Source organism: Lupinus angustifolius, unplaced genomic scaffold, assembly GCF_001865875.1.
Source record: "Lupinus angustifolius cultivar Tanjil unplaced genomic scaffold, LupAngTanjil_v1.0 Scaffold_18_134, whole genome shotgun sequence".
NCBI classification, from domain to species: domain Eukaryota; kingdom Viridiplantae; phylum Streptophyta; class Magnoliopsida; order Fabales; family Fabaceae; genus Lupinus; species Lupinus angustifolius.
The window spans coordinates 1462-12371 of record NW_017719234.1 but is presented as its reverse complement, the minus strand read 5'-3'; the positions used below and the strand labels follow the sequence as shown (position 1 = coordinate 12371).

General features: G+C 33.6%; 1 pseudogene; it reads left to right on the top strand.

Moving 5' to 3' along the window:
- Positions 1 to 979: 979 nt before the first annotated feature.
- On the top strand, positions 980 to 5019 carry LOC109338171 (annotated as a pseudogene).
- The last annotated feature ends 5891 nt before the right edge of the window (positions 5020 to 10910 follow it).

The following is a 10910-nucleotide window of genomic DNA, read 5'->3' as shown; positions in this document are numbered from 1 at the left end:
GAACAAATTGGGAAGGAACGCGAGAATCATAAAATTTAGAACCTAGATTCTGATAATACTTGTTGAGAAATCTTTATCATTTGTGACCTATTAATTCTAGGATATTGAATCTCATGATTCTCACACATAATATAAAACAATGATACAAAGTCATATCTGAATCCTTGTTTTGTTTCTCAGATCTATTCTTTTTGTATGCTTGGTATGATGGTCTTTCTCAGTCACATTCTGAATTCTTTTTGGGACATTCGTTTTCTTTCTGATAAGGAGAGATGAAAACTATTTGTGATGTAATGTATTGGGGACCACAACTGTTCCTTATGCATCATCAAGCTTATATTTGTTATCAATTTTAGAAGCTTTATGAGTTATCAGAAATTACATCACTTGTTTTATAACCCAAAATAAATAGTTGATATAATTGTATTAAAATTATGATGCGCACCTTAATTAGAGAAAATTGGTGTTCACAGCTATCGCAACCCAATTTTCGATTGGAAGACTAGCTTTGCGACTTAGGAAGAGGCGAACTCGACTTCTACCTCTCTCTATTGATTTGGAGTCGCCACTAAGTTTTTTTCGGTTAAAACGTAGAAAACTCTCAATTATGCCCAATTCGGATAATATGGTCTTTAAACAGAGATTCGGATAATTTAGCACCTCGTACGCCCGTGTTAAAACGGTACCCTCGCCAATCATATAGACTTTTATACCCTTAAAAATTAAAATTGAACTACTATAACAAAATATTTTATTTTTATTTTTGTGTTTGGCGAAAGGTTATCTTGCTCCTACGTATCCCTATGTGCAATAGGGAAATCAAGATTAAGTAGTTCTAATTTAAAATCAAAACTGGTTTTTGTTTGTCATTTATAAAAATGAAGTATAAAAAATGAAATCATTAAAATTAAAATAATACCCGTGAAGAAGGAATAAAGAAAATTTCTGTTGCTCTCAGGCTTCAGATCTCGGTATTGAGATGGCCCGAGAAAGTTGTTCAACATCTGGGGAAGCTTACCTTTCAGAGGGACTTGGAGTAGTTGATTGTATTGTCAGGGACTCACTAGCCCAACCTTCTAATGCTAGCGAGGATGATCTCCAAGAGGCAAAAGACGTCCATGAAAAGGTTTCTGACTCATCTACATCCATGGCAGTATCACCATCATTTGCACCTACTACGAAAGGGAAGAAACAGAAGGGAAAAAACTCTCAAGCATCATGTCCATCTTCCCCATATCGAACCACGTGCTAATCAACTGATTCATCCAATGAACCTAGTGGAAGTTCAAGCCTTCTATCTGCAGAAAATGCTTCTCCTCAAATTCTAGCAATGCAAGAATCGCTTAATCAGGTGATTGTTTTAGAGTTTATTGATGGTCACATACTCACATGCCTAGCTAATACTTTACTATATTTATATATTATTACTATGGCCCAACTAGAAGGTTGTTTCTTAGTGACCATGAGCTCACATATTCAAATCTTGGAAACAACCTCTCCACGTGCGAGGAAAAGGCTGCATACATCTACTTTCCACATACCTCACTAAGTGAGAGCCTTGTAAACTGCCTTGCCTTTTTTACTATGCTTTTGGATGGGCATTTTTTTAAAAGTGCTATTTTGATAAGTACTTTTTTTCTCTCCAGAAACTATAGTTTTAGCTTCTCTTGTGCTATATTAAGGCCTTAAGGGGCATGTAGATTGTATATGTTACACAATTGTTTTTTACTTTCTTAAAATAGGAGAAATAAACAGAACATTATGAAATAGCATTTTAGAATTGGATTATGTATTCGAGCAATTTGACTCATTGATAATTTATTGTCTTACTTTGCAGTTATTGACAATGCGAAACGAGATGCAGAAGCTAATGACAATGGTGGTTGCTGTTCCAGTTACAAAAGAAGGTAGAAGGCTCGAGGCTTCTATAGGGAGAAGCATGGAGAAAGCTGTCAAGGTCAACACTGATGCTTTGTGGGCTCGAATTCAAGAGAATGCAAAAACCGAGAAGTTGTTAATAGATTGTATCCAGAATGTTACAGGTTTGATTAGTAACTTTATGAATAAGGATCTACCAGCAATGTTGGAGAAAATAGTGAAGAAGGAAATGGCTTCTGTTGGGCCAGCTGTACTCCGTGCAGTGTCTCCTGCTGTGGAAAAAATAATATCTTCCATCATTGTGGAGTCATTCCAGGTTTGTACATTATCTATATATCTTGTGGAAATTAGAACAAATCAATTAAGTTGTCTTCCTGGGATTTAATTGGCACTTTATGGCAGAGAGGAGTAGGTGATAAGGCTGTGAATCAACTTGATAAATCAATTACTTCAAAACTTGAAGCTACTGTTGCAAGGCAAATCCAAGGACAGTTTCAGACAACCGGCAAACAGGCGCTTCACGTATGTCAACTGAAATTAATTCATTCTGTGTTTTTATTTTATTTTGTCAGGAGGTAAAATTTGTTCATTACTGTGAAATAATTTCTTCTATAGGATGCACTCAAATTCAGTTTTGAAACATCATTGTTTCCTGCATTCGAGATGTCTTGCAAAGCCATGTTCGAGCAAGTAAATGCTACGTTTCAAAAAGGCATGACTGAACATTCAACTGCAGTGCAGCAACGCTTTGAATCTGAGCACACTTCATTGGCAATGACTCTAAGGGTGAGTGTACTTATTCGGTTGCAACCTTTTTATTTCCGTTTGGACAAGATTGCCCTGCTTCTTTCTTTTATAAAACATAAGTTCAAGGGTATTTTTTAACTTGTATGCTTGGAATTAATAATTATCTTGGTCTATATCTATAGGTTAACAATTGAAAAAGGTATGAAATAGTTATTTTCCAATCCCATGGAATTGTACTTAATTGGAATTCCAATTTTAATGTGCTCACCAAACAAAATAGTTGAAACCGGGAGTTCCAAGTTCCAACTCCAATGCTTAAAACCTAAGTCCATGTGCCAAACACCATGCGGGAATTTGGATCTAGTCATGCTTGGAAGTGTCTTGCTTCCCAAGTTCTAAAGTTAGAGACTGGAACATAAGTGTATCTGGACCCACTTGTAATTGCAAGATGCTTGCAATATTTTGAGATTAAGCTTTTTATGGTTCTTTATTATGTTTTTTTTATGTATTCAAATGAGAATGTTATTAGTTTTATCTCTTTTTTCGAACCCCTTTTACATATTAACTGTCGTGGTAGCAAGTCTTCTGTAACTGTGTGTATGCCTGCCACTTGATGAGTTTGCTAGGGCCATACACTACTGACATACTGAAGGAAGCTTGCAGACTTTCAAGTTTTGCTTAATTATAATTTTGTTAATATGCTTTTATATGATGTGGATAGTAGTCCTATTAAAAAAAAATAGTTGCTTAGCTCATATTTAAAGTGGCACTAACATCCCTTTCACCTGCTCAAGAGAACTGATTGGTTCTGAACAATGTTAATATAAAGATTTAGACATGATAGTTACACACTTTATCTAGTTTGCCACCCTCTTTTGATCTCAATATGGTATTCCTCTTAATGCAATTTGCAGGATTCCATTAATTCAGCATCATCAGTGACTCAAACCTTGAGTAGAGAAGTAGTCGAGGGCCAGAGAAAGCTATTGGCACTTGCAGCTGCAAGAACAAACTCAGGCACATTAAATCCTTTAGCCATGCTGCTGAACAGTGGTCCTTTACTTCATAAAAAGGTAGGGGTAAATTTCTTAACCACTTCCTAGTCCTTGTTAGAGACTGGTTAGTTGATTTCATGTTTTTAAGTGTACATACTAGTAATTGCTCTTCAAATTTTGTAATGCATGTCAGGTTGAGGTGCCTCTAGATCCCACACAGGAGCTAGCAAGGCTGACATCTGAACAGAAATACGAGGAGGCTTTCACTGCAGCTCTACAAAGAAGTGATGTGTTGATTGTTTCTTGGTTATGTTCTCAGGTATGGTTTAGGAAGGGGAAGTTGTCCTAAAAGGACATAATCATAATTGTGTTGGCAATTCCAATCATATGGTTCAACTAGAATTTAGGTCTGTGATTCATGCATTGTATATGTTGGGAGTGGCATATGAATTGTCATCAGAACCATCTTTATTTTATAATGCTGCTCAATATGATTTACCTACATCGTTCCAAAACATTTCACATATTTGTTTTGTTTCATTTATTTATTTTTTGGGGGAGGGGATTGGGTCTTATGATAAAGCATTTAATATTGGATAGGTTTGTTATTTTATGGATTAAATATCTTGTTAGGGAATGTTATTTATTGAACCTTGTGTGTGTATAGTTCTTGTCTCTGAAATTAAACAAATGTTAAACATTAACATAATTATATCATTTAGAGGTGAGCTTAGTGCAACGGTAAGGTTGTTGCTTAGTGACTATGAGATCACGGGTTCAAATCCTACAAACAGTTTCTCCGCTTGCGGTAGTAAGGCTGCATGCGTCTACCCTCTTAGACCCCGCTAAGTGGGAGTCTCGTGCACTGGGTCGTCCTTTTAACAGAATCATATCATTTCTGCTAAGCAGGTTGATTTACATGGACTTCTGTCAATGGTTCCTCTCCCATTGAGCCAAGGAGTAGTTCTTTCACTTCTGCAGCTGTTGGCTTTTGATATTAGCAATGATACATCTAGAAAGATGGCTTGGATGACAGATATTACTGCTGCCATAAATCCCTCAGACCCTATGATTACATTGCATGTAAGACGCATCTTTGAACAGGTTTATCAGATACTGAATCATCAACGTAGCTTGCCGACAATGACCGGACCTGATCTCTCAAGTAATCCGTCTTTTGTTGCATGTCATCAACTCTATGCTTATGACATGCAAATGATTTTTCTCATTTCCAGAAATGTGCAAATTTGCCTTTTGAATTTTTGAATGGTTAGAAGTTATGTACAGAGCTTAGTGAGTTTCATTGAAAGGGTCCTAAATTGGTAGTCAGTTTTTTTATGTATCAAGAAAGTGAACAGGAAGTTAGTGTCAAAATTTTGTGCAGTAACCAAATTGTTCATTTTAATTTTTTGGGTTCTCAACGTTTATGCTCTATCTTCCTATTCGGTATGAAGCCATAATTTCAACATGTGTTGATGAGTTTAGGATCAGGATATGAAGCCATAATTATTGAGCATTCAGCCATTCTGGAGGTTTGTATTTATTTTATACTTCACGATGATCTAGCTACTGTAATTCTTTATAATACAAAGAGTAATGAAATATCCTACAAAATCATTTTGTAAATCCTTTTGCATAAAGGAAAACTGGATGTTCCAACAGCTACTGGCGGGATATAGCTGTTAGAGAGGATTTGAATTCTAAAAAAGTTATATATATATGTATTTGTAAATCAATCATCAACAAACAAGTATCACTTTGGAACATGCTTTCTAACCGAAGTAAGAGGATTTATAGGTTGATATTGTAAGACAATATATTAATTTTCTATTAAAAATTCATTTACTCATTTTGAATCTTAATTAAGTTGATTAAATTGTAATGAAATTGAGTTAATTGAATTGCAATGAAGTAACAACATTTCTTCTAGTCCTAAATGGCTAGGAGAAATCATTATCGGCACCTAAGAAATCATTATCGGTACCTAAGAAATCATTATCGGTGGAGACATTATCCATCAAGGTTTGTGCATATGAAGTTGTACATTTTCTTAAGAGAAAAAGATGTATCCACTAACCGTCTATAATTTTGATACATTATTATTACATCAATTTAGCATTAAAGTTTAATTATTGTTAACTTTTTTAAAAAAAGGTAATCTAAATGAATGGTGGATGATAAAGTGTATGTGTATAAATCTTTATACTTTCAATACAGATTTTAACTCTTTAGTTGAAATAATAAATTGGTCATAATTATTTAACACATGAAGAAAATTGATATCCCTGAGATTATAAGCATAATTAGCGGTTTTTTCCCGGTTAGTACGTAAAGAAAATTACATTTTTGCTATAACTGTTTATAATTGAATCGCTAATAATTTGACGAAGTTTTTTTTATATAAAAAACAAAACCAAACATCCACATGATTTGTGTTTAGATTAGTATAATTATTATAACTTTTTTTCTTTAGTTATAGCGATTCAATTATAAACAGTTATAGCAAAAATGTAATTTTCTTTACGTACTAACCTTGAAGAAACCGCTAATTATGCTTATGATCTCGAGGATATCAATTTTCTTCAAGTGTTAAATAATTATAACCAATTTATTATTTCAACTAAAGTGTTATTCTCTTTCAATTATTGGCCAAGGTTCGCTACTCACATTTTTCTTGTACTAATGTTTCTCTTCATCCTATGAGTTAGGAACTAATCCTTTTTGGTAGTGTGCTTCTCCCAATAAATGTCACTTATATGAATCGAGTTATTGACATTTTTTTTCATCCCGAGGATTTAATAGATCTAACATAACCTTATATCACTATATTAATGTCTTGTTGGTAGATCACTACTCACATTGTAAGTGCCTCATCTAATCTGAAAATGTTAGGACGATGATCCGGTCACGAGTTTTACATGACCACTAATTTATTGAGTCATAAGGTAGTCAAGTGATAAGAGCGAATGGCTTAAAAAGTGGAGTGATATGGAGGTTGAATGTTCAATTCCCATCCACCACAATATACTTACATATTAATATTTGTATATCAAAAAACCACATAGACCACTAATTTACATAGAAAGAAATTCTAACTATTATATCTATATATACACATGGGGATGTTAAAAATATTCTTATCTTAACAATAAAAAATTAAGCTGTAGAGTAACATAATTAATTCTTTTTTTGTCTAAAATGTTAAGCTGTGAATTAAAAGGAAGTAAATAAGTCTCTAAAAATTAAAAACTATGAAGTCAAAATATATGATAAGTTATTGAAAGATTTAATTTTAAAGGTTAGTTACATTTGCATGAGAGGATTAAAATATTTGAATTAAATGCAGTTATCTAAACAGATCCAAATCAAGTCAATTCAGCATGGATGAGACAGTGTAATTTAGATGAGGGAAGAATGAAGACTAAAAATATAAGAATATTATTTTATTATCTTTTAAAAATCTAATTAACAATAATAAATAAATTAAAATGTAATTATATAATTTTAGTAAGGATTTAGGTATTTTTAACATGTTTATCTAAAAAAATCCCCTAAATTGAGGGAATCATGAAAGAAGACATATGAAGGGTTATAGAGGTCTCCAAAAAAACCTCCAAAATATTTCCATCTCTTTCATCCAAGTCTCAAACAAGGGAGACATTTTTCAAAGCGAACTTGTCTCTTCCTTCCCCTTCCAAAAAAACTCCTAAACATAACCTTAATGACTTCCTTTTAATGTATTGGTTTTATTTATACGGAATCTTGATAATTTCATCACAGTTTTCTTAATACATTTTTTATAAATATATTGTAACTATGCATAAAATATTGTTGGAAAATGATGGTTTTGGAGTATTTTAAAGCACATTAATATGACCATTAATAGAGAATTTTGAGAGTGTGAAATGAAAAAACTCCCCAAGTCACACATTGCTTGGAGGAGTGAGGTTGAAAGACTTTTTAAGCCTTAAGTTCTAACATTGGGTGTGCCTCAAGGGGTACAATGAGTTTTATGGGTGAGTGAGGACTCAGACAACAAAACCCCTCCATACACAGGAGCGTGCACTACCACCACCATCACTTTTATTGATGATTGCTCTAATTTTACGTATGTATATCTTATGAAAAATAAAAGTAAAGCGCTTGACATGTTTAAGTTATATGTAACTGAAATCGAAAATCAGCTCAACAAGAAAATAAAGAAACTCAGAAGCGATAGAGGCACTGAGTATGATTCAAACATGTTTAATGCTTTTTATAAATTGAATGACATTATTCATGAAACAACTGAACCATATTCACCTAAAATGAATGGTAAAATTGAAAGAAAAAAACTTTAACTGAATTAGTTATAGCTATTATGTTAAGTTCTGGTGCAACACTCTCTTAGTGGACTGAAATTTTATTAACTGTATGTTATGTGTTAAATAGAGTCCCCAAGGCTAAAAGCAAAATTTCACCATATAAAATTTTTAAGAACATACAGTAAGTATTAGATGGCAACTAAGAGGGGGGGGGGGGGAATTAGTTGTTGGGAGAAATGACTGACCTTTCTGCTTTAATAGCAAAGTGTTTGTGCAGCGGAATGTTGGTGCAGAAATCAACCAAGTAAAGCAATAATAAAACCACAAGAATAAAGTAGAAGAAGAAGAGTACACCGAGAATTTTATACTGGTTCGCCTTCTTGTCCACTGAATATTACATCCATTACTCTTGTCACACAAGAGATATTTCCACTAGATAATTCAAGTTGCAATTACAAATTCTCATCTCGAGACCCTTGTACCTTACACACACACAACTATCTACCCTTGGAAAAAACCTTTCCAAGTGAACTATTTTCCCTTTCTCAACACCCCCTTGTGATGAAAAGTTTACAATAAGATGAAGAATGTATCAATGGCAGGATTGCCTTTACAAGTTTGATAAATGCTATAACTTGCAATCCTTTTTATCACAATATATACTTAGTAAACAATGCTCTTATATCTTTGAAATTTCAGATCATAAGCACTTAAAGCAAATTCATAAAATCTGAAAGTTTGAGAACAAAGTTGCAAAAGAGTGTAGAAAATTGTTTCACTAAGTGAATTTTGTGTATTGATTGTGTTATGAATTGAATGTCTTAATGTCTTTAAATAGGCTTCCAATCATCCAAAGTATCCTTCCATGAAGAGGAGATACGATTGGAATGAAACTCATTCACTTTGGATGAAAGATGTTCATTCAAATTTGAGAATCTGGTTCCCAACAGCTATGGTTAATCGATTGTCACGACTGTGTAATCAATTGCCAAAAGTTCCTATCCAAAGTGGTAATCAGTTAATACATAGTAATAATCGGTTACTTAGTGTCAGTTATGCTTTGTAACTGTTTTCTTAATCAGGTAACATGTTTCGTAGTTCTAGTAACCTGTTACCAACTGTCATACAGTTCAGGTAACCTGTTACCAACTGTCATACAGTTCAGGTAACCTGTTACCCAGACCTAGTAACCTGTTACTCAGGTCAAGTAACTCATTACTTAACATTATTGACATTGTATCAAGACTTATTCAATTCTTTTGAAAATAATTTTGATTTCTTTGAGCATTGCTACTAATATATAAGTTGAGCATACATATAGAAGTACCTATTTGAAGACTTAATCTATAATTACTTGAAGCTTGAATCTTCTATGTCTTCATAGTCTTCTTCTTTTTCTTTTTTTTGTGATCTTGGTGTCTTCGTCAAAATCGTGTCAAGGTCAGGAGCAAGATCTTCTTCACAATCTCCCTCTTTTTGATGATGACAAACCAACATCCTTTGAAATTTGAGATTTTAATTTTTCTAAGATTCAGCGTATGAAGTATGCTCCCCCTATCTTGTATGCTCCCCTGTGTTTTATTGTATGTGCCTGAAAGTTTTTGATAGAAAAGTGCACAACTCCAACTTTTCTCCCCATTTTGACTTCATCAAAAAGAAGAAAAGCTAGTTTGTCCAACACAATAGACAAATATATATAGAAAAGGGTAACAAGATATATATAGGTTGACTTATTGAAAATCCAAGGTCATAAATTCTTATAAAAACAAAAATAAGAATTTTTGAATGATATCAAATGCTAGAAGATAATCAACATGTCATAACATAGCATTTAAAAGCAATTAAAATGTAGTTTATACATAACAAAGAGTTAAGATATCAAATAACAACCATAAAACAATAGTTTTGAGACAACAACAACAACAAATGACTTAAGTTAAATCCTAGGCCATAGAACACTACTCCTAAGAATCTGGACCAGCCCGCTGAGCATCCAAGTCCATGTAATCCAATCGGTCTGACAAACGTTGAAGCTCTTCTTGGACTTGATGATTCGTCGTATCAAGAGCATCCATCCTTTTTTTGATGTAGCCATGAAGCGAAAACAACTCGTCCATTATCATCTGATTGGAAGGAGTGGAGTTAGAGGAAGATGATTCAGCACGAAATGAGGGTCGAGTAGGAGGGTTAGCATAAGGATTTTATGGGTTAGCAACCTGTTGATCACCATGATGCATATAAATCATGTCGGTGGTATCTCAAAATAATCCCATCTTATGGATGACATCCACATCAAATTTGTTATCCCGAACATCGAGTGAGATCTTAGACTCTCTAATAAAAGAAACGCCAGAATACCCAAGTATAGCAGTTATGAGAATAGCATAAGACAATGGTCCAAAATCACCTCTAAAGGTCCACATTTGTTTCATTACCATTAATTGCCAATTAATTGGAACATTATGTTTAATTGTGTACATCAATTATAGTTTCATACCATTTAATTGTGAAAGCTTTTATATCTTTGGAACCACGATGTAACTCAAAACGTAATGAACCAAACGATCCTCAAGATTTAAATTTCCAACAAGTAAAATATTTCGGTTTCTAACAGAATCATCGACAGACCTTTGCTTACGCATTTCAATTTCCCCTTTTGAATATCTACACATAGAGTATTAGAAATCCATTTTATTAAACCCTTCTAAGTCACATTGAATGTTTGACTCTACTACTGTCCTTATGTATGACATATTACCGCAAATAGAACTTAGAGTTCTGAAGTCTATGGCAATTTTTAATATGCTTTAGGAAGAGGGATATCCGAAACATGTAAGGAAGGTCATATGTTGGAGAGTATCAAGCTTGCCCATATTTGGGTTTGTTGAGTCATGCAAAATTTGAAAATGGGTCCAAAAATGTTGAGCTCCAAGTCCTCCAAACATAGACTTTTCCTAACATACTCTTCTTCATGACTTTCTTCTTC